Here is a 24,105-nt window from a genome sequence, read left to right as displayed (position 1 = left end):
GCAGGCTCCTTGTTAAGACTCCATCATGGGTTGTTATTCCAGAGCGTAAAGGGCTTTATCTAAGGTGACTGTTGGCACTTGTAACAGCAGAGGACCTGGACTTACTGAAACTTTAAAGTCTTCTTCCTCTCTGTTTTACAGAATGTAAGTCATTTCAGGCCTTTTCTTGCTGAACTGGCTTGTGTAAGCTTTGGAGCAGTCGCTTTCCTGCAGCAGTTCTTATCGGGAAGCATGGCCTTCACCTTCAGCTCTCCTTTTCGGGTACGGTATGAGCAGGTCATTAATACTCCGTGGTTTTCTGTGAGTTTACTGATGTAAATATAGCTAAGGCTTTGGAAATAGCAAATCTGCTGTTCAAATCTTAACCCATAGTATTAAAGAAGAAAATCAAAGGTTTTCTGTGTATTTGTATAGCATGAGGTGCAATGAGGGGTTGGTTCTGACTGGGATTTCTGCATATGCCTGCATAACAGTACTGGAAATCTAAATGTGCTACATAACTCTGCTGTTAGGAAGGACAGGAGGTATACACCCAAGCTGTAAATCCTGACCTGTCAGGCAGGAGACAACACTTTTTTTCTGCTAGTTCTGAGAAAATTGTTTTCCAGGAGCCCCTCTATATTCTTTTCTTTCTCAAGGGCTACTTCTTAACTGCAGTTGGAACTAAGGCTGCTGGTTTATGACTCCTGACTGCTTATCTTACCAAATGGACTGTCATACTCCCCGTTTTACACTTTCAAGATAAGTCGTTTCTTCTGCACAAATGTTTAACAAATCCCTGGAGAGGGATCTTGAGGAGGAGTGGACAGCCCACTCCTCACATAAGGAAGCCTAGGATAAAGCTTTGGAAAAGTCTTTGAAAAAGTCAGAGTCTGTTCTCAGGAATAAAAAGGGTTTATTGAACAGCTCTTAAATTTACCACCCTTTCACTTAGCTCAGATCTTTCTCTGGAATACGATTTTTAAGCTTCAAACACAGTTCATCCATGCATGCATTTCAGTTTTGGTTTATTTTGACAATTTTATGGATACTTCCAGACATGAATCCCCTGCTCAACCTGCTCTTTTATGTCTTCTGTGCGGGGATTTTTGCTGCATGTAGGCTTATTGAGACGCCGTTGCAGTCCAGATGGCCGTGTTCTGTGCTGGCAGGTTAGGAGTCATGGTCAAGCATTTTTTTTTGTGGCCCATTGACATAGTAGAAGAGCAGCAGTTGTTGAGCTAATTTGTATGCGGAAGAAGCTATGCAAAGTTTAATATGAAGTGGTTGGTTTAGCTGGCAGAAAGGGAGAGGTGGGCTGTTTTCCATTTCCCTTTAAAATGTCAAACACTAATAGTCTCTTCCGATCATCCTGAGATTGCCAAATAATTGACTCCCGCCTACAGCAAAAACCTCCCTGATCAACAAAGCAGGAAGCTGATGACAGCAACTGCCTGAACGTGTCCAAATTAGTCCACCCCCTGCAACCCCAGCAGGGTCAACAGTGGCAGCCCAGAGGTCGTGGGGCAGCAGGAGATGGAGGTTGGAGATTGCCCTGCTTCCTCTGCCCTCTCGTGCCTCCAGGACATAGCAGGGAGATGGGGGCTTCGCAGCTGGAGCAGCCAGCACCTGAACTGCACGTCCAACAGAGATGTGTTTATTCAGAAGATCTGCTGTGTGTTAGCCAAAAGACAGGGCTAGGGGAGGAAAGGAGGAAGTGCCTGTCTTTGTGAGTGGCAGCAGAGCTCTTGGGTTCTGTGTGGGGCTGACCCAGTGTCAGACAGCTCCTAGTGTGTTTTCTCTTTGTGTCCTCCAGGGTTTGCTTGGTTTGCTGCACACAACTGACTTCTTTACAGTAAGCTGGTGTCTGCCCTGGTGCTGGATTCTTTCTTTCTCAAGCAACTATGCAAGTGATTTTGGAAATGAGTGTGTGAATATTACCCTGGTATGGCTTATGGGCACAGAGTAGTTAGCAATGCACACCCTCAGAGAAAAGCCAGGCAAGGCTGCCCGTGAAGCCATTCCTTAGTTGGGTGCCTCACCAACACATCCAGTTAGGGGTGCTGAGTTGTGGTTTTATAAAGCAGTGGAAGTAAAGCAGCAAGGAAGCTCTGGCCCCGTTCCTCTCTGTCTTGTCTTGGAAAGTACTGCAGGTGTGCCTGTGGCTCCATGAAGGCAACTCAAGCATATAAGAGTTGTGGCATTTTTTTAAGATTATTTTAAGACTCAGGGAAGGGAGAGAGGGAGAAATAAAGAAGCGTTGTCTCAGAGCTCCCAAGCAATACCACTTACAGGTAGGATGAGAAAGTTTTAAGACCAGGCTCTTTGTCTGCTAGCCTGTCTTCTTATTGTTTCCTTGTGTGGAGGAACTGGGGATGGGGAGCCTGCCCCTGACAGCTCTGTGAGCGCGCTGCTGCGGGTCAGGACCTCTGCCCGCAGAAGGAGCACTGCCTGTAGGCCTCCCACGTCTCCTCGCAGAAACCTGGGCTGGGCGCTCCGTGACACTCTGACAAAGGTCACTTTTACATCCCATCTTCGAAAAGGTCACAGCATGACCCCAGGTGCAGGAGAAGAGGAGGAGGAGGAAGAAGGCTTCTCTCCCTGTCTCTCTTTTTAGATTTGTTACTACCACTGAAAATATATACCTTGCCTTTGCCCCTGTCTGCCCCCTTTCTCTCTACCACACTGGTGTCTTCTTTTCCTAAATGCTATGTATAAATTTTCCCCTGTAGCCTGAACTGGCTAGTTGCTGGAATTCTCTTCTTTATCCACCTTGTTTGATCTGCATAGCTGTAGCTGTCCTATTGATACTTCTTTGAATTAATAAGCAACTTCTGGAAAGGAAACAGCCTGCCCCTGGGTAGTCTTTGAAAAATAGTTGGTCAAGATTTCACTTCTATATTAAAATGAATTGATGTATCTCTATCTTAGATATGCGTAAGTGTTCTTACTATTTACATATCTGAGTTACACCTCAAGATACGTTTATTCAGAGAGTGTTCCTTTGCTCTGAATACATGCTGTTAGCCCTGCTGTGCAATCAGTAGTTGGCTAACTGAAGACCAGCTTACTTTCAGCTATGTGAGTACCTTGGAAAATCCACACCTCATTCCTGAGACCTTAAAGGAAACGTATGCAGCTTGCAAGCTTCCCAGAGGGCAGTCTACCTGATCCTGAACATTAACTAAGCAGGTTGGTAGAGTTCTTGTGTATTGGCTGGGCCCACAGAAAAGGCAAAATCTGTGGAGAAGTAGTAACTTGCGTAAGGTCAAGAACTAGGTCATAATTGAGCTAGGCATGTCAACGAGCTGGGCTACCTGTTGAGTAAAAAAGAAAGAAATAGCTGTGATGAAGAATACCCAAAGGTGATTCTCTGGGTTCCCAGTCAGAAGGGAGACTGTTCCACTAATTGGGTCTTAAAAGGTCTTTTCTATTCTATTTAAATTCTTATAATATGCCCCTCACCAAGATATGAGGGTGTCTGTCTAAGGATATCTCTCTTTTCATTCTTTTCAGCTGTGTTTATTTTCCCCTCTCCCCTTACCCATTCTTTGCAAGTTCATGAAGAGCATTCAGACCCCATGAGGGGGTCTCTACAGATCCCCTAAGAAGATTAAGCTCTCTGAATATTTCATGCCCTGATTGACAGCTCTTGAGGACCTCTTGTAAGCCTGGCGCCCGTATTCTTGTTTAAAAAAAAAAAAAAAAGGAGAAGAAGAGGAAGAGAGAGAGAGAGACAAGAAAATCACATACACAGGGAAAAAAATTGATCCTATGGGCCTGACCTCTGTTGACGGAAGGCACTAGACAGAGGCAGTTCCTCCTGGACATCTACCCCCCTGCCTCGCTCCCCACCAGGTCTCTGCTGTGAAATAAAAGGAAGGTAATGGGATTTTAAGAGGCAAGGAGCAGGCAGACGACATGGCTGCTGCCCCCTCCCCCTCCCGCGGAGCCCCTGTGCTTAGGCTCATGGCCCCTCAAGAGCTATTGTAAGTCTCCATCCCCGACTCTCACTCTGCTGCCGTTCTTCCCTTTCTAATAAGCTGACCTAGCTGAGCCCATGGCCCCTCATTAGAGGCTGAACCGAAGGCTGAGCCCTGTGCTCTCCTGCAGCCGTTTCACCCCATTAAGGGTTGCCCCCTGGTTGACAGTGGGAAAGGGAGCTGACGACCTGTAAATTCTCATCAGATTGCTTTAGATTCTCCCTTCCCCCTTAATCATCCTGTAATAGGCAGCTGAGAGAAGTTTCTTCTTTATTTAGAAAGGCAGTGCCAAGGAGATCTCCTTGCATGCTGGGTTTAGGAGACATTCGTTGATGAAAACAGGAGGAAGAGAGGCAGAAAGAAACTGCTCCTAACCCTTTTTGCAGGTGGAGTGCAATGAGATACGCTGGTGCACTTGCAGGTACCACTGTTAAAGGCAGCTAAGTCCTCTTTGCTTCTTACCTGAAGCTAAAGGAGCAAGTGTGTTATACAGTCTGTTCTTGGAGCCCTGCTGGTGGCTGTTGGTCTCTTACTCCGGATTTAAAGTTTAGTTTTTAAGGTGTTTATGGGATGGTTTAGAGCCCAAGGCGCAAGGGGAGAAGGATGTGTATGCTGCTCTGAAGCAGGTATCTCCCGGCTGTTACTGTGGAGGAAACCATTAATCTATGAGAACGCTGAATTTGCCCGAGTTCCCCATTTCACCTGTCTCTTGATGGGCTTGCTTAGGTTCACAACTAACCAAAAAGCAGATCAGTGAGAGATGTATTTAAGCAGCTGTTAACTGCTTAAATTCCTTAAAGAATTTAACTGGGCATCTCTGGCAGAGAGCAGTTGTGTGTAAGCCGCAGCAGCCAACCTCCTACTTCTGCTTTGTTCCTTACAGTGCAAGGATAGGTGGTAGGGAGGCTGTGAAGTCCTGGGTTCCCAGTCTTCACCGATAAAGCAGTAGCTGCCACGTGTGCAAGTGAACCAGCAAGAGGAAGGTCCTAGCTGTGTTTGGGGTAAGGATGGCCAGGGAACTGCAGAGGAGGATAGGAAAAGGGAAGCAGGTAAGTCGAAGGCCTCTACTGCATGCCTGGAAATTGGCACAGCTTCCTGTTGGTGAGCTTGCTGGAATCGTCCATGGTATGGGGGGCACTCCACAAATTTGGCACAATGGGATTATGGCCATGCAGGCAGACGGAATGGTTACTGCTGGATAATTAGGGGACTCTTCCAACTGTTGTGGGACTCTCATCTTTTCCTTACTCAAGAATCCAGAGCTGCTGGATTTAAACTGTCTCCTTCATATGACGAAATTTGCTCTTGGGCTTGCCTTCCTGGTGTGATTGAGCCAAAGTGTAACACAAATCTATGTTAAACTCAAAAATCCTTTCTGTGTAGAGTCAGTATTTCTGTGTGGGCTGTGCTTGGACACCCCAGTAAGACTTGGGACCTTTTTAACAGTTAACTATTCAAGTAGCATGTAGGGTGTTCTATGTAAAAGGCATCGGCAGTTTTTTAAAGCTAGTTGAGCCGGTATGTTATCCAGTCACATCACCTTTTTAAAGTCAATTATTATTCTTAACAACCGATTGATGTCCTATTTACTTGTGATAGCAATCTTGGTGGGATGCCAGTGCCATTCCTCAATAGTGCTTATCCTGCCAATATTCTTTGGATGGGGTATGCAGCTTTACATCACTGCGTGCCTAATCTGTTATTTTGCTTTGGGGGGAAGAGGAGAGCATCTAGATGTTTATAATCAGCATGGAAAATGTTTGTATACAAACAACCTAAGGAAGCACTAGCTTTTGCTTGTCACTGGTCTCACACCACTGGTGTAAGTTTTATAAAGGCCCAGTTGGTCTGGCACAATAACACCACCCTCAGCCTAGTCCCTGTGTTGTTGGGTACCGCTGACCTGCAAGATGGAGTTCAGGGCTCTGCACCCAGTCAGTCTCGTGTGCCTGGAAGTGCTGTGTAGACAGCAAACTGACCAAGAAAAAAGTGCCAGAGGTTTTGTGAAATTTATTTCTCTCCTACTGAAATGAAATGATGGGAAAAGGACTAGATTTTCATCTCAGCTGTAACCATTGATGTGAAGTGGAAAAAGCTCTGCAGACTTCCACATAACCTTACAGATTCAGGGATAATGAATCGGAGGTTTCTGAACTTTTTTCTAAGTTTAGAAACAGGAAGAATCTTATCCTCTTCCACTTTTTTTTTGGAGTGGGTACACTCTCTACAGACAAAATCCCATGCAATGGTCAAGAAGGCCATTTTTCCTTCCAGGAGTAATTTCTATGTCTTCTTTGATGTTAAACATGATGGAGGAGACAGCTTATAGAGAACATCACATTTTTCTGGTCTGGTAGTGCGTAGGAAAATACTTCTGAAGACATCCCTCACCTTATGTTTTCAGACACCCAATATAGGAAAAATAGCTCTTCAAAGCAATCCTCATCTCTTCACGGAACTGTAAAATAATTCAAGATGTAAGGGACTTCTGGAAGTCATCTGATCCATGCTGCACTCCAAGTGGAGGGGAAGAGGAGCTCAGGGCGCTGCTGTCCATCCTCAGTCCCCTCCAACAAAGAGCTGGGTCTTCCCGTTAAGGTTTGGAGGAGTCAGAACTGCTGCAGCCCTGCCAGCCCTCGCTGCTGGAGTGGCCTTCCCGTGGTAGCTGTGCCAGAGGGAGGCTGTCCTCTGTCTTAGAACAGCGATGGGCTGCCTTTGCTCTGGGTGTCTCAAAACTGCAAATTCATTTCAGCCACCCAAGTGGAAAAATCTGCATTGCTATGGCGGTGTGTGTGCTAACAAGTGACTGTCACGGTAATAACAGCATAAGAAAACTGAGGTTTTTCCATTAGGAATAAAAGAATGGTAATGGAAAATTTAGGATTCCTGTTGAAATAGTTATCCATGTTCAAAACCAGAGTGGAATTTCAAGTTGTTTTTTAGGGTTCTGAAATTTCTGGATCATTTTTTCCATTTTAATTTGTGGTTAGGAATAGAACCAGAGAGGCTAAGATACCTCCCAATTTCTTCTAGCAGTTGGAGCTGTGAGCAGAAGTTAAAAAATGTAGTAGAATCGCAGAAGACAATCATTTCCTCAAAGGTTTGGAGCTCAGTTTTGCAGAGTTAGGAGGTTTGCTTCAGTTTCCAGTTACACAACAGACATCCGAGTGTGTTCTTGGGTCAAACACAGGGCCAGGTTTGCAAGGAGAGCTGTGTGAGTAAGGCCCTGTAAGCGCAGGACTGGGGCCTGGAAGATTTTCCCCTCCTCAGTTTGCAGTTGGTGCTCCAGGGAGTCCAAGGTGGTGGGGGAGCATTGTTCCTTTCTCCTTCCCGCAAAAGGGAAACGAGATTTTCAATAAATATGATCTGTACATCTTGAGAATATCTCTTCAACTCTGAAGAGTATCACCAGAAAAACACTGGCCTTTTCACCCAAAAGTGAGCTTTTCTGCAAAAGAAAGGATCACCTTTCTGTTTGCAAAGCCTGTGTTTTGCCTTAAACAGGCTAAAATTTGGAGTTGCAATCCACGAAATACTTTGACTTGGGTAAGGTGAAATTCTTTTGGAAAAGAATTGGTTTGTAGTAAGAACTGTAAATTTAATATACCCTAATGTGCTGTCAACTGTAGATGTTTGTAAGCGTGTGGTGAGGAAGGAGTTAAAGGCTCAGCTCTGTGAGCCATCCACAGCAGGGAATGACCCAGTTTAAAAGGGTTAACAGTATTTGGTTTTTCAGAACTATTTGTTATATCAAGTTAGTGCAGTAGAGGTCACACAGGTCGCTGTGCCTCCCCCTTCCCTTTCTATCCCCAGCCCCCGCTCGGTTCCTTGTTCCTTCTCTAATCTGATGACCTCAGACACAGCTCTTTCCTTATGATGTTCTTGACAGCATCTTCAGACAATATGCAGCTCGACGCCAGTTGTCTTTCCCTTTCTCTCCTGTCCCACAGGAGAAAACCTTGGATGCTAAAAGGCACTTTGTGCAGTGGGGAAAAGCCTCGGCAATTTGTTCTGTGGTTTTTGGACAAGAGCAGCTCAGAAAACAGTTTTCATTGCGTGTGCACTCCTAGCATGACTCTCTTTTCTACCTAGCGTGTATTTCTTTCTTTCTGGGTGTTGGGCTGGTTCTTGTTGTTTGTGTGTGTGTGATGAAAAGCCTTCTGTAAATCCTGATTTATCAGCTGTACCTTCTGGTCTCTTTCTTTGTCATGTTGCCGAGGGTTGTCTTGCAAAAGTTCTGAGCAAACGCTTTTTTGAGAGTTGGCATGTTGCTATTTGCAAATGGTAATAGAAAAAGTTTTGGCTAGAATGTGCACATGGGTTTAGCAGCCGAATGAGGTCAAATTTGCTATTGCAAATGTGAAAGTTTAGCACAGCAAATGCTGTTTAGAAGATTCTTATTCTTATCGCTCCCCTCTGACCTTCTCCCAGTCGAAGCTTCTCTTAAATTTTGTCAGAGTATTTTTGTGACCTACTTTTAGAGGTACCGAAGGTCCATAGATCTCCTGAACGTGAAGGAAAACTTTGTGTTTGGTGTCTTCTGAAAATTTAGGTTACAATCAGTTCATAGCTGTCATGCTCATATATTTTTCAGTCTTACCAGCAATGCTATGTTAACCTTCTGTCATACGATGAGCAAGGAATAGAATACAAATACCCTACCTGATATGAAATGAGGAAAGGTCGTGTTTCCTTGGTTTCTCATTTACTGTTTCTCGCTTTTCTATGTGTTTTCTTGTGTCTCTTTTGACATCCAGTCAGCCAAGTTTTTGAGAATGTTTCTCACTTCTCATTTTTTTCCAGCTGCCCATTATGCAGCCAGAGGTAGCGGAGTTACTTGTGCTGCTTTGGGTAAAGCCAGGACGAGTACAACAGGCCATTTTTATTCCTCTGCAATGGTTTGACCCGGTCTTTGAGGGGTAGGATAATCTAGTCGTGGGTGTCCTTCATCTTCTAAGGGAAGTGAGTGACGGCCAGGTCCTGCTGGTAACGCTACAGCTGGTTCTTGCAGCCTTCCCAGGGCAGGTTAGTTTGCATGAATTCAAAAGCAAACTGCAACTGGAGCATGCTTGCATCTTGCATTTGCTTTCTGGTCAGTTCAAGTACAGAGGTGCTAGTAGCATGCATGTTAATTAAAAAGCAAGGTTTAAAGCTGTGTCTTCTGTTAGAACTTTTTTATACAAAACTCCAAAAAAATCCAGGATTTTAGTTCAGCTAATGCAAATTGATAGTTCTAGAGAGCAGACTCTTATGCTCAAAATTCCTTGTAACTGGCACAAAAAGAAGTAATACATTTCATTTTGACATTTTTTCAGTTCACAACTTGCTTGTTTGTTGACACGGTACAGTCATGTGGTGGCACCTCTGTTTCCTAGAAGCATGACTGGCTGGCACTGGGTAGTAAACACTGCGATTATATTCACTTGTATGCTTTGCTGGGTAAGTTGGAAGAAATGGCAGTGTTTGAATACAGCATGCGCTAAGGTGTTTATTCAGCTCTGATATTTAGCATAAGGCTTGGATACAAAACTGTAAAAAGTGCCTGGCAGAAAATGCGATACCGTGGAATACTTGGTGTTTTCCCAAAAGAAGGTGAGGGTCTAATACATGCAGGGTGACAGGATGCTGTACAGATACCGTGCTCAGGAAGTTCCGAGTTCTATTTTCAGTTTTGACCTTAACTTGGTATCTTTAAACTAGTTAGCTATCAGTCCTGCCCCAGTTTCCCGTGAATGAATTGGGGATTGTACTGTGTACTCATCCACTTTACAGAGAAACTTTCTCCTCTTTATATTATAGCAATTTATGAATGTTTGGTGACCAACAACAAAAAAAAAAGGGTTTGAAGTCACGAGTTTTGGAGTTAGTGGACATCTTCATTCAAGCAACCGTTGAACACACTGGGAAGAAAAATGAGTTTAACCTTCTTGAACCTCAGGTGGAACATTACCAGTGTTTTACATTACCCAGGAGGATAGTATAGGTATTGAATCCAGTATCTGTATGTTTCGGATCTTTGTTCTAGATTCTCTGGGATGGTTTCAAATCTTTGCTTTGGGGCCTGCCCGGATGTTTCAGGATTCTGGAGAGTTGTGGAGTTGCTGTGTCATTTGTTATGCAGCTCTCACTGTATGTCACTGTTGGCCTCAGGATTTCAGATTTTTGGAAGCATAAATGTGGTGGAGAAAGGGACTATCTGGAGGAATTAAACAGTTTCATTTTTTATTTTGTTTCCTTTTCATAAGGAAAGGCAAAATGCTGACTCTTCTGTTGTTCCAGCATTCTTCTTAACCATTAAGTCATCTAGCTCACAGGACGGCATCTTAAGGAAATTTCAAATAATGGAAAGATGTATACAGTTTCTGTAGCAGGGAGGAAGGCAACAAAACAGGAATGGAAATTGGCAGGAGGAGGTCTGAAAGGCCAAAAGTTTCCAGCTCAGAAAGACAGTGGGAGAGGAAGTCAGTGAGTGCAAAAGGATTCCCTCTCTCCCCACCTCTCGGCCCCCACCCGCTGTCCTTCCTCCCCACCCCTCCCGGGGAGATGGGAGAAGAAACTTGGCAAGCCATCTTGTCGCCAATCAATCTGTGGTGTAACAATTAGCACTTAAGCAGCACTCACGCTAAACACAGGCTCAGAAAACACTTAAAAAGGAAAAGAAAAAAAAAAAACACAAAAAACACACCAACACAACAACAACAGGGGAAAGCTGGAACAGATCAATGCCACGCCGAACAGGAGGCACCTAATACCCCATTATTGACGAGGACGATAGCGCTTTAAGTGTGTGCTCTCTGTGCTGAGCAATTAGCCAGCAGGACCACTGCAGCGAAGGCAACTCCACCGCAAGAACGCACCCTCCCCTGCTGCCCACCACTTCCCCCAAGAGGTGTTTGATGACAGCTTCATTTGTTAGCGTGATTCCAATAGCTGGCGGCGCCGGCATCCTTTCCATTACGGAAGGGAGTGCGAGGGGAGGCTGGGCAGTAGGTCTTCTCTCCCCCCGCCCCGGCCGGTGGTAACAGAATACAGTAGACACGGAGTCTGTCTGTGCGCTGGCTAAATTGATTGTAATGGGTTTCTTAACGTGGTGAAAGAGCCGACTGTTTTCTCGCCTCCAAGAAAGGCCGGAGGAAGGAGGAAGTGACTCCAGCGGCTGCAGCACAGTGGATGAAAGTAAACTTTTGTTTAGTAAAGAGCAGCCGACTGCAGACTGTCTCTGACCTTTCAGCTAGCTCTCAGCAACACTGTTTTGTAGAAGAAAGGAGAGAGAGTAGAAAACAAACCCTGTCAGCTTCCTGCCTTGGCTCTTGCTCTCATAATAACCCTCCTGTCTGGCTGCACTTCCCAGAAGCACACTGGAAACCTCCTAATGGCATGAAGTCGGTTTTCAGAAGGTGCCTATGGTCTTAAGGCTTTCAAAGGGAATTAATGCACATGTAGAATAGGGTTTATGTGCTTTTAATGCTTGGCTAGGCTGGGGTTTACCTCAAAAGGTGTGCCTAGCTCCTGTAATGGGACAGGCTAGGGCCAAACCTAGAGAGGATGTGGCCTTCTGAAGAGTATCCAAAGAGCATCTGTTACTGATAAAGTGGTGTTTGTCTGGGAGCCCAGGAGCCATCCTGAGACCTCCCAAGCAGAGGGACTTCTCCCAGGTTAGAGTATGTCTGTGCAGTCAAATAAATCAATAAGGCACTCACACTGGTTTGTGGTGGCAAACACACCAGGTGCTGTTGGACGCACGCACTGCTTTTCCCAGTTGTGCTGAAGCCTACCCTGCTTATCTTCAATGTTGCTGCTACCCAGGCTAGCTGGGATCTGCCTCCGTAAAACAGCATTGGGGGCTCCCCAGAGTAACCTGACTGTTTTCTGTCTAAGGAGTACCATGGTGTCAGATCTGAGCAGCCTTGTTCAACAAATAAAATAGATGACGTGGATTTGCCAGTTTTTCTGGGAGGTAGTTTGTATTGTAGTAGCTCTCTGTGCAGAAATCCGTCCTGTTCAGCTGTCGTGGGCCGTTCCCACATTAGCAAGTAGTGCTGGAGTTGAAGAGGCTGGCCTTTTGAATTCCTCATCACTGCGGATATGCTTTGGTTCCCTCTTCTCCTTCTGTGCTGTGAGTCTCTTAGGGTACGGCACTGACGGATACCACGACAGATAGGAGGCCCAGACACCTGGCGTGCAGGCAGTGCCGTATCATTGGTGAAGAGGAAGAGAGTTTATGTTTGATGTCACAGTAGTGTCACTTGGATTACAGGTTGTTACACACCTTCCAATCTTTGCTTCATTTAGAAAACAAATTTATTTTGCAAGTTAGATCTTCTGAGTAAAGAAAGGAGGCTGAGAAGTACAACTTCCCGTGCCATTGTAACCAGAAGCTGCTGTTTGCTTCTGACCAGGAGGCTTTTGGATGATGCCAGATGGGGCCATTAAAGCTGTGCAAACAATAAGGAGCACATAGGGGAGGCTGTTAATGGGTTTCTTTTGGAAGCATCAGCTGGAGCTGCTGAATGGGGCACATGACCTATTAAAAAAAGCCACTTGAGAAATCTCTGTGCCTGCTGCAATGATGGGATATTTTTACCCTCCCTGTTTATGCCAACCCACTAAGGATCTGACATGCTGGACGCTCACACACTTGTGTTTGCAGCTTTGCTCACTTGCCAATATGCTTTATGGCTTGTGCTATAAAGCACTAAGATCAATGGACTGGATGAAGCATCCCGACCACATTGTTTTGAATAGGGAGGAAGCCACGTTTAAGGAGATGGCTTCCACAGAAGCGTTGTTTGATTACCGCTTCTGGGAAGGGGAAGCCTACTTTTAGTGCACATTCTTTCAGTGGTTACAAACCGGTATTTGGCATGGAAAGCAAGCAGCAACATGCACAGTTAGAGATAGCTAGCAGAAGACTTGTCAACGCATAAGTTCTTAGGCCTTGAGTTGTGATGGGCGTGCTTATGTGATGCAGAGATTCTGGTAGAGCTTGGTAAAGGAATGAGCTTCACCTCACGTGAGGATCAGCTACTGAGTCACTTTCTGTCGTAAGAAGGGAAATGCCTTTACCTACAGTGGCCAAAAACAAAAAAAAATTTACATGATGGAGAAGTGAAGTTAAAAAAACAAAAAAGAAAGAAAAGAAAGGATATATACCTTAGCTGTAGACCAGATTTGAAATTGTTCCATACTGTGAGAGTATTTTCAGTCTATCTTCTGGGGCAGAGTATTCCAACATATCCTGCCTTGGGATTAGGGAGGCTGTGCTCATTATCACAACATAAGTTAGCTAGAGATCGTGGTTTTTTTATTCAGCAGTTTCAGTGAAGAATTGTTCCTTTAATCACAGCAAAAATCATCTCTCAAGTAGCTCCGATTTTATGGCCGCCCACTTTGATGTGGTCGTTGCTGTTCAGCTCATCCATATGACTGCAAGCTTCTCTGTATGCTCCCAAATGGTGCCGTTACATTTATTTCCAAATAGTACAATGCAGAGGTGTTGATAGGAGCTCGCTGAGAGAAAGTCAACAAGAATAGAACAGGCCTTGAAGAAAACCTTCAGGAAAAGCATGAGAAGGAACATTGCATTTGGGTTTGTCTGTGCTGTAATAGTGAACGATAACAGAATAACCAGGGAAAAGAGAAGGGTGCTTGTTAGCAGGGAACAGCAACAAGAGCAGGGCTGCTCCGCAGGGGACGGTGAGCTGGGAGCTGAGTGTGACCGTAATCCAGGCAGGGCTGGTGCCCTCACCAGCCAGGGTGTAGTCCCCCGGGACTAGAAGACTGACACAGGGGTGGTGGCAGTGACACCTTCCATTCACAGGCTCATTTGCCCAGACAGACAGATGCAACGTGATGAGTCGCGTCGGAGGTCAAAACGGGAAGCCCAGCCAGTGAACAAGGAGCAGCAAAGGACAGGCAGGACGCAGATGTTTCTGTGTCGTAGCTCAGGCAAGGAGTGGGGCTTAAATGAAACTTCAGAACCAAGGAGCAGAGGGTTCTTGGGTGGAGGTCCCAAGTGAGGCTGTGCAGGGCTGTTAAGGTCCATTAGTACACTCAGGGCATGAAAGGGAAGGATGAGGGGGGTCTGCATCTTTGCAGCGGTGCCCTAGCCCTTTTCTCCACAAAGAGAGCTAAAGACTAGTTTTTCAGTTTGACACAACATCCCCTTGAAATTGCGTGAGATGCAACTTGACGAGTTTGCTGGAGCTACAAAAGGAGCGTGTGCTTTGAATTGCAAGAGCGTTTTGTCAAATTCTTAGGTAGTCAGTGACAGATCATTAAATTAAACTTGGAGACAGACCTAGCTTGTTTCACATGGCAAAATGAAATCTCGAGCCCCTTCAGACTCGTAATGTTTCATACTGGCATGGAAAACAAAATTTCACAATGCCAGAACCTCCTGGTTTGTCTGACTTCAAAGGAGGTGTTTTCTTTGAGTTGTTTGCAAACAGCAGTGAAGAACTGATAAGGGAACTTTCTACATATCATCATTTCTCCCTGCCTTTGCTGTGTGCCGGAACTTGAGAGAAAGAAAAAATGTGGCAATATGGTCCTTGCCTCTGCATGTCTAGCTGTAGTTCCTAAACTTCCAAAAGCATGAATATGCAGTTCTGCAAATCCCTCCTGTCCCATGCCTGTGTCTGGGAGCCCTTCCCATCCCATCTGACAGGATGCATCACCTGAAGGAAAATCAGCTTGAAGTGTTTTCTCTCCCACTTGCCACCTTCCAACTTTGGTTGCTGAGAGAAGAAGAGAAAGGCTTTTAACACCATCCAGTGACCCAGCTCTAAGTACAGTCTCCTGGATTTGATCTAGCTGGGGAGACAGGAGGTCAGCTGCAGGGGCCAGGAAGAGTGAGAGAAACCATGTCAACAGGCTGCTCCCGCCGTGTCTGAGTGGTGAATGATGAGCGTGTGACACGGTAGAAGGAGCGAGGGTGCTCACCTGGAAAATGTTGCGGGAAGCCTGTCATGGATGTTTAAGTGCTGACAAGATGTGTCTGAGATATCCTCGCAGTACAGTTAAGTACATAAGAGTAATCTTCCTCGTGGTTCCGAATTCGGAAGCAAAGTTGCTGTCCTGGTTCATAGTAGGAGAATGAGCAGCACTTAGAGCTCAGCGTGGGGGGAGTGAAGTCATTTTTCAACATGGAATAACACTTCTCTACTTATGGAAGGACTGAATGGGCAGATGAAGATGGGGATTTAATTCTGCCATCTTGCCTTGATCCATAGGTCTGATCCCTAATTAGCTGGAACCAGGAAAAACTCAGTTTACGTGAACAGGTTTTGAAGTCATCTCTCAGGAACATACCTGGATCACTAAATCCTTTGAATCCAACACGTGACTTCTTTCTGAGAAAAATATCCATGGGATGAATCAGCTCTCTTAAATATGTGTCTTTCAATGGTCAAATGCGTCCCACGTTACCTCTAGGAATGTTGCAAATCAGGTTGGAGACAGCATTGGGCGAATCTCATTCCCGAAGTAGTCCTGCTGTACTAGTTGGTGTACTAACGTGTAGCAGAAAAATCCAACCAGCTCGGGGTTTTATAATCGATGTACATAAGTACTTTTAGTCATGTAATATCGTCTGTAAGCAATGAAAACACATTGGAACTAAGCTATATCAGTCGTGAGAAATTGATGTGATATAGCAGGGGTGTCTTGGACACAGTGCAAAGCAATTTACCCTGCTGACGAGCCATGGGTACCGTGTTTTCTCAGGTTTCCCAGTCAGCTTGTTCCAAGTTAGCTCCACTATCTGTGCATTGGCACTCCAGTATGCTTTGGACATGGTCAGACCTGTGCACTGGGGGGTACTGGCCCAGAGTCCCCTGACGTGCTGTCGGTTAAGAACCAAAGTAACGCTAGAAGTCCCTAGTGGTGCAAAGGGAAGGAATGTATGGATTTTCTATAGTGAGTGGCCTTTGGAGATAATGTCTTAGTGGGTTTGAGTGTGTACCTCCCAATGCCTTGTCAGGAAGCACACAAGCACACTCTACAACCAAAGCTAATCATTTTCTGAAAGGAGATGACTGGTCTGATTCCGACGTCCGTTTAAATCAGTAAAATGTCCTTGACTTCCCTGCGGTTTTCCTACTTACAACGTGATGAGCAAGCTCAGAACCAGGTTCTCGCCTTTTCATTGATCTAGGCTCAATGCTTCAGTGAAATCAAAGTAAAAAACTAAAATTTCTACTGCCTGAATGAGGGAAAAAAAAATGAATCTGTTTTATTTTCTCTTCCTTTGTTTGTTGCTCATAATCTTAATTGCTTGACTTCTGTCATTCTGCAATAGTCAGCTGCGAGAGCTTTGTAATGTTTAGCCCTTGAGCCTGACCTTCCAATCCTAGCAAAGTCAAAAGGAGAGGAAAGAGTTTTAACAGGATTTAATTGGGGTCGTCTTTGCCCATCAGCCTCTTCCTGCTCTCCACCTGCGGGGGCTTGAGCTGGGGCCCTACTAACTGGTGGAGACGGAAGGGTGGGGAGAGGAAGATATCTCCACATCAGAGCCGTGCAGCTGTCATTCTGGCTTACTGGGCAGACAGGAGATGGTGCCTGCAGGAAACAAAGATGGTTCCCACCTGTCCTGAGCTAATGAGGATGTTTCTGATGTCAATAAATGTTTCCTGATCACAACAAAAAGCCAGTAGAGTTCACAACGCACTCATGAAAAACAGGCAAGTAGAGAAGGTGGAAGACATACGTGAAATAATGGAGGAGTAGGATGCAGATGAGAGAGAAGAATGTGAAGAGAGGTTATTTGAAAGAGGAGAAAAAAGATGGGGAACGAACAAAGGAAGGAAAAGAGAAAGTATAACATGGCAAAAGGAGAAAAGAAGTATTTCTGGAGGGAGTGGAACAGCAACAGAGAAACGCATGTGAGAGGACCTGAGGTGAGAAAGGTTGAAAGCACATTGGAAATGGACAAGAAGAAAAAGTCGTAAAGGAACAATGGAAGAAAGCACTAACAGGTGGAGAGAAGTGTTTAACCTAACAGATCCTTTTTGCAGAAAAGCTTGAGAAGCCCAGAGCAGCAAAGGATGGGACAGAGCTTGTAAGAGGAACCCTGGGCATAGAGAAGTGAAGGGAAAGGATGGGGGGAAAGTCCTTCTGACATTAATGCCAAGTTTTTAGTCTTACCCTTGAAGTAGTCAATTGACTGGAGAGCAAAAATAAGACATCTACATCAAGTTAGATGACAGGAAGAGAAGTGCAAATGGGAAACCTGAACCAGGCATTATATGATTGTTGCTGGTGGGCATCCTGTGCTCCAAACTACAGCATGGGCATGCTTTAAACACACCCTGGGAGGGGGGTAGGGCTGAGAGGCAGGCAGCTCTCTGGCTGCTGGAAGCTGAGTTGATGGGCTTTCAGTAGAGATGATTGATAGCTCTGGTTTTTGGTTTGACTGCTAAAACTCAATATAGACTTGGCCTTGGATGCCCATTATCATGTGCATCCTCTGTCTAAAATCTGACAATATGTTTCTAAGGGAAGCATTGCAGTAGCAGAGCAGTTTTGAAAATCTAGCCTGTGAGCTGAAATCACCCATCTGTTTGTAGAAAAGGAGCCAATGTTTGTATCCTTTCACACTGCCTGGGATCTGTGCAGGTATTTCTGCTCTTAGTAGAGGACACCACTATTCTGAAGGGAATTCTATAGACTGGTATATAATGCAGAATTTGATCTAAATAACTTGGAAAAATGGTGTTTGACTGTGAATAAGCAGAGCACATGCTGCATAATCAGTGATAAAGTTCAAATTCCATTTTGGTCCTGGACCAAAGCCATGTGAATCGTTGGATTGTAAAATAACAAATTAAAACAAAACTCCAAGAATTTGCTGTTGATACAGCACAGTATGTAGTTTCAAGTGTTATTTTTTAGCACAACTTATGCTCAAGTTGGTACAATACTAACTGCAAACTAAGTAAATCAGTAGGGTGTTTCAAAAACAATCTGGCTCAAAAAAAAAAAAAGATTTTGGAGATAGAACTACCATGCATACCTGCTTAAATCTAAACCTTTCCTTCCTAAGAGACCTAACTGGTCAGTGCTTGAACTACTCAGCTATCCTGGTCCTCAGTCTATCTTCATCATTGGTCTGTGCATCCTCTTGTTTTCTTCTGAAACATTTTTTTTCTTTCTGGATATTTCTCTGTCCATGCAAGTTTGCAGTAAGCGATTTCAAGAAATTGCCACAGTTCCCTAGGCCCTCGGGAAGGCAGCAGAGCTATGATGAAGCAAGTGTTTGTTGGCAATTCTTTGCTTTGTATTCAGTTCCTAGCTGTGTATTCCTTGCTCTTACCTGAAATACTTAAGCAGGAATTTTAAATCCAGAAAGGTCTGTTAGGCTGATATAAAATGACCAATGAATACAGCACAGGGAAAGAACTTCCCTCAGGAAATCCACATCAACCCTGTGATTTTGCCAGCATCTCAAGGAAAATCTTCAGTCTTGCCACAAAGCAAGAGAGAATCCGTTTTAAGTATCGCACAATGTATGACCGTTAGTAGTAAGCCTTCATAGTCCCAAGGTGGGATAGCAAGTATCATTTGTGATTTACTGATAAGAAGCAGGTAGCTGAGGTAGCAGTTATACCCAAAGTGTATCACTTCTGCCCCGATGTAGGAATAAAACTATGGCTTTATATTCCTTGAAAACCTACTCCTTTATCCTTTCCCTGGAACAGATTTACTATAGAAGTTCAACCTGGTCTTGGTCACACATTTTTGTCAAAATAAGGTTTGGAACTCCCCCCTGCCACCCAAGGTAATATTTCTTATTATCAACGCATGTAAGTGTGCTGATATTTCTTAAAATCCTGTGAAAAAATTTACTTTGGAAAACTGATTCTTCCCCTCCTAGTATCAGGTATCTTATGTAGAGGTTCATATGTGTTTTCCACATTGCTTTCAAATTGCGTGTCCATAACAGCACTTGGAGTAACAGTGATGGGTTATGTGGCATCGGGGGTGGGATTTATCTCATTCTGGTCTAGTTATCTGAAGACCTTCCATCTGATCCAAACTATTCACCGCAGGTCTTCTGTAGACAGTATGAGAAGATCTGCAGCTCCAGAACACAAATCAACCCATCTTAAAAGAGGTGTCAAAATAGAAATGAAACCTATTCAGAGTCACACTGTCCTGTTCAAAACAGGAAGACACTTGAATCTACAAAAGGAGCCCAAATATTTACATTGGTGCTAGGTAGCAGCTGTCCTTCGTGAGTTTAAAAATAAAATGAAAGCAACGAGTATTCCCTCAGAGTATGTTCTATTACAGCAGCGGTAGTAGTGCGCTGTCTCAGCTTGGTGTTGTAAAGCAGTGCACAAAGCTACAGAATTTAAGAAGTGAATTTTAAATTAACAGGGAACACAAAAACAGAAATATGTACCTATTTACCTCTGCATTAAAAATTATGGGATTTCACTCTTGTCAGATACCTGCAAAGCATTGTTCTGAAGGAGAACAAAACCAAAGTGAAAATGTTACAGTAGTGCTGAGCAGTGCTCAGGCGTTGCAGAGCAGTGTAACTTTAGGCTGCTCTTCCAATTATCCCCATCATTTCCCTGCGTTTGTCACTGGCCAAGAGCAAGACTGGGCAACCACCAGCTCATTTCCTAATAAGTTTACTTCTGAGTTGAATACACGTTATTAGTGTTTGTTGGGTGCTCCCCTGTGAAATGCCAAGCGAGGCGAGTTGGATCACCAGCGAGGCATTTTGCTGGCTCTGTCCTGCTCTGTCCCTGTTGGAAGCTGGGGTTGTGACAGTCACAGTGAGCAGTCACAGCTGAACCCTAGTGGGGCCACAGCAACATGGCCCTCAAGTTTCAGACTCGGAAGTTTTAAACGAAGACATTGGGGTCTTTCTCTCATCCCCAACCCCCCTCTGCTCCTCTCCGCTCCCCTCTCTGCTTTCCTCTGTGCAGAAACGCGCCGTGATGTAAGTGGACAACACAGGGAGTCAATAAAGGGGGGATCGGAGAGCCTAGGAGGAGGTTGCCTGCAGCAACAGAGAAGACGCAATTACTGCAACAACTGTCCAACCAACCACAGCCAGGAGACTCCACTTAATCTAATTGAGTGTGAAGGCAGGCTGGAGACACAGGACCCGCTCCTCCATCCCCCCCTCCCATAATATAGACACTACTGGCTGCTAATTGGCGCCAGTGGGCTGGTGCTAATTGTGCTGATGTCTTGGTCTGAGGACAGGCATGTGAAGGATGAAGGGGTCTGCTGGGAATAGGGGGGGGGGAGAGTGAGGGAGACAGTGGTCATAAAAGTTGGAACAGGGCTTTAATTTCATATCAAATATTTAAGTAAGTGAGTGGAAGATCTGTGAACTCTCTTTGTGGTAACCCGCAAAAGGCCTTGGAGAATACCACCCCCCTCCCTCTAGTCCCAGTGATGAGCTATCTGAAGTGCTGTGTTCCTCTTCCTCCTTAGCTTTGTTTAATTAATTGTGAGAATTGCTAATGATCTTTTATTTCTCTTCATATATTCTCTGCTTTCTGCCATTGCTGCTTTTTGATTCTTTAGTTTAAAGATTCAGCTTTGCTAGCTCTAGGGCCATCAGATGTTTCCATCACGTGGAAATTTTAGCCAAACAGAATGACAGCTAAGGCTGTGATCGTGTTCATAACCCTGAAATTGGGTAAGGTCTGATTTGTATGTGCAAGGCCAGGATGAGCAGCAGTGACAGCGTGTAGCTTGCTTTCTTATAAAGGTCTGATCCAACTTCTGGTGATAGAGACTTATGTGTGTCCTCTGTTAGTAAGCCTTGTTTATGTAGAAAATGTTGAGGTATTAAGCACGCAGGTATACGTGGTAACGCTAAAACAACTATTTGTGTCCCCGAATGGTATAGTCATATGAACGTTGCACATTTCACACAGTTTATTTTGCTCTACTTTTTTTTTTTTTTTCTTGTAGAGAAATGTGTGTTCTGTGGATAGCAGTATCTATGGAACAAATTGCTGTGTGCTGACCCTCTTCCAGCTCCTTATCCCCTCAGCTCATGCTGGAGGTGAATGCTGTTTTTGATTTGTCTGCAGAGATGCTTGTGTGAGTACTCTTCAACCTGTGTTACTCAAATCAGCATGGCTGTTTGGGTAGTAAGCTTCTAAAATATGGGTGGGTGGGGTGGAGAAGAAAGCTGGAACTGGAGTCACTAATTATTTCCACTTTACAGATAGACATGGCAAAATATGTCTGTCCTCTGTTATTTCCACATTAGGACTTAGGTTGGTATAACTACATAGATAAGAACTCATACTTCTTGCTTTATAAAAGTACATGTTTTAGCTTGATCCTAAGTTAGAAATGTTTCAGTGTACTGTGCTGCATTTGGAACAGATCTGCTGTTGACAGTGACATCTTTCAAATGTCTGTTACAAAGCCCAGGGTTCTGTTTGCAGGAGGTGAGTTGTTAACTTTGGTATTTTGGCTCTTTGATCCAAGCTGATCATATTCTATTTCTATAATTTTTCCTGCTGATTATGTTAAAGTTCTCAGTCTTCATCTGCTCAGATCATGAAGAGCAGCTCTTTGTCGTCATGTGACTTGCTATCACAGAACTCTTTGTTGTTTGCTTGGATTTTTTTTTCCCCCAAAACCTTTATTCTCTTTCTGCTCCCAAAGAAATCTGTTATCTTATAATCTGTTTTTCTAGAATGCAGGTTTGTAGAATATCACTTCCTGCCCTTGACGTACATCTGCTATGTATTATAAATTCTCATTTAAAAATACATATATATCAATTTTTTAAGCTGAATAGGTCAAATTCTACACCAGTAGTGTATTTTAAATCTCAGTCTTCCTCTCCCCAGAAAATCCCAACCTCCTCACTGCACTAAGTTGCTGATATGTACAGAAATAATTGCTTGAGCTAGGACCCCTAATTCAGATCATGATCGGAGCTGTGAATTGTGTCTGCATGCAGTTACAGATAATCTTTGCTTCTAAGACTTTAATCTCTAAATAGGCAGGAAAAGTCTAATTAAGTTTGTGCTGTGATGAGAGTTCCTGTGAAGAGAAATGACTTGTTTATGGCCTAGCTGTTTTGCTGTGTCAGATGAAGGTGTGAGTTTAGTGTATGGTAAGATATATTTACACTAATTTAGCCAAGGTAAATAACGTTACCGGTGATGATATGGTGCACCAGCCTTTAAAACATCCTAGTAACAAGGTGGCGATCTCTCTAGAAACTCCAGTGGGTGGTTACCACCATTTGTTTAGAAAGTTCAAATAACTGAAACTTGGAATTGCACTACTACAGCCTTGACTAGGGCATTGTGTGGCAGCCAATTTCACTTGAATTCAGATTCTGTCCCTCAGATCCAGATTATGTAGGGAAGATCCTTCCTGTGTTAAAAGGCCAAGATTTTCAAATGTGTTTTGGGCTTTATTCCCCTCAGTGACAGTGCAGAGTGACTTCGGTGCCCATGTCTGGTTTTCAGAGGACCCGGAAACCTGGGGATGCAGTTTCATGGCTGACTCAAGACAGTGTGATTGTGTGAAGAAGGGCAAGTCATCCAGAGGTACAGTCTCATCCCTGGCTGCGTGTGCCCGTCACCTCCTTTCAATGTGCTCAAGTAATTATATTACTGAGTTGGATTTGAAATCAAATCTCCTGATAGTGTCGAATCACTCCATCCCAAAGGAGAAGGATGGGAAGGTGTGATCAGAAGAGAGGGAATAAGGAGATCAGTATCTTACTCTCATTAGAAATCAGAACATTTTCATTTCCCTAGTCCCTCCTAAAAATGGACCGTAACCATAGATGTCACCAGGGTTTTGCAGCATTGCACAGAGCAACACATAGAAAACTTTAAAGTGGTCGTCCTTGAACTGTTATAATAATGGTACATTTGTGTGGTATCTAACAGTGATAACTTGGCTTGTTTGGCCTCAGGGCACTGCTGGTATAAAATGTTCAGTATTAAATAATAATTACAGAAAGTACTTCAGTAGGTTCTCTTGGTGGGATGTTCTAAATAGATGTATCTATCACAGGCCACTGAATTCAAATAACAGTTTCATTCTAAAATTAAATTTTAATGTACTGATATCTGGGCAATTTTAAGCTTTTTATAAATTATCACAATGAGCAGATTCATGGGTGAAAGGATTGAGGATCCAAAGTTCTCTGCCTCTTTCTTCCTCTCAAAATGTTATCGTGGAATTGATGTATGAGATTTTTAAGCTCATTTGACAGCATGTCACTTTTACTAAGGAAAGCTGAAAGCGAGTGAAAGCTCTGGAGTGATTTATTTCAAAACCTAAGTTCCAAATCTAAAGTTCATGAACGATCAGTTCTGTCTTACAGTCAAAATATGCCTACCTCTTCCACGTGGACACAAAATTCTAGAATATGGCATCCTTAAGATAGCCTATAAGCTTGGTAGAAAAGCAAATGATTGTAGATCAAGGATATATCAGGCCAGACTTGCACCAGGTACAAAAAATAAAAAGCTGTACATGGCTTTTCTTTCTCAGTTCAGTCTTCCTTGTCAAAGGGTTTCATGACTTGCACAGGTTCATCACATCCTTTTCTCAGATAATGAGGCATTTCCTCTGGAGCTACTGCTGGATCCTACAGGGTGTACAAAATACTTTGAGCTTTGAATTCTGTTTGCTAATCAACTTCTTGTCCTAGTCACTCTGGATACATCTCCGTAGTGCAATGCAGCGCTGATACGAGATACCCAGGCTCACTCATACCCAGCTAACCAAAAATGAAGTTGCGTGACAGGTGGAATCTCTTCTAAGACTGTGTTTATGTTCTCTTCTTTCCTTCATTTTCCTTCATTCTACAGTGTGTTTTCATGCCTTCACTTGAGCCAACAGTAGTGATCTTACAGGCATACATGTAAGTCAGCATTCTGATCCACTTTAAAATGAGAGACCTTTTTTTTTTTTTTTGTGCTATGCTAATTTGTAGATCAGAAAGCTGAGTAGGCTAGTTTTGTAGTGGTAGTATCACTGGTGGTGGTGGAAAGAAAGCAACAAGAACAGGTAGTTAGGAACAGTGAGATTGTCCCTTTGTGGTCTTAGTTTGGTTTAATCCAGCTATAAACTTAATGATGAATTTGGATTAAACCAAACTACCCCCTGCTTGGCCACATAACAC

At 44.0% G+C, this 24,105-nt stretch overlaps 1 long non-coding RNA gene across 1 annotated transcript in view; it reads left to right on the top strand.

Moving 5' to 3' along the window:
• The window catches only part of LOC310883752, a 109,915-nt gene that overhangs the window by 67,643 nt on the left and 18,167 nt on the right, over positions 1–24,105 (top strand). Inside the window, exons 11-13 of the long non-coding RNA XR_014573719.1 lie at positions 142–18,741; positions 20,907–21,038; positions 21,166–22,513. This is a non-coding gene — a long non-coding RNA (uncharacterized lncRNA). The remainder of the gene's footprint in view (positions 1–141; positions 18,742–20,906; positions 21,039–21,165; positions 22,514–24,105) is intronic.

The sequence above is a fragment of the Anser anser genome (genome assembly GCF_964211835.1).
Source record: "Anser anser genome assembly, chromosome: 18".
Lineage (NCBI taxonomy): Eukaryota > Metazoa > Chordata > Aves > Anseriformes > Anatidae > Anser > Anser anser.
The sequence above is the reverse complement of the archived record's forward strand: the minus strand, read 5'-3'. Positions and strand labels throughout refer to the sequence as shown.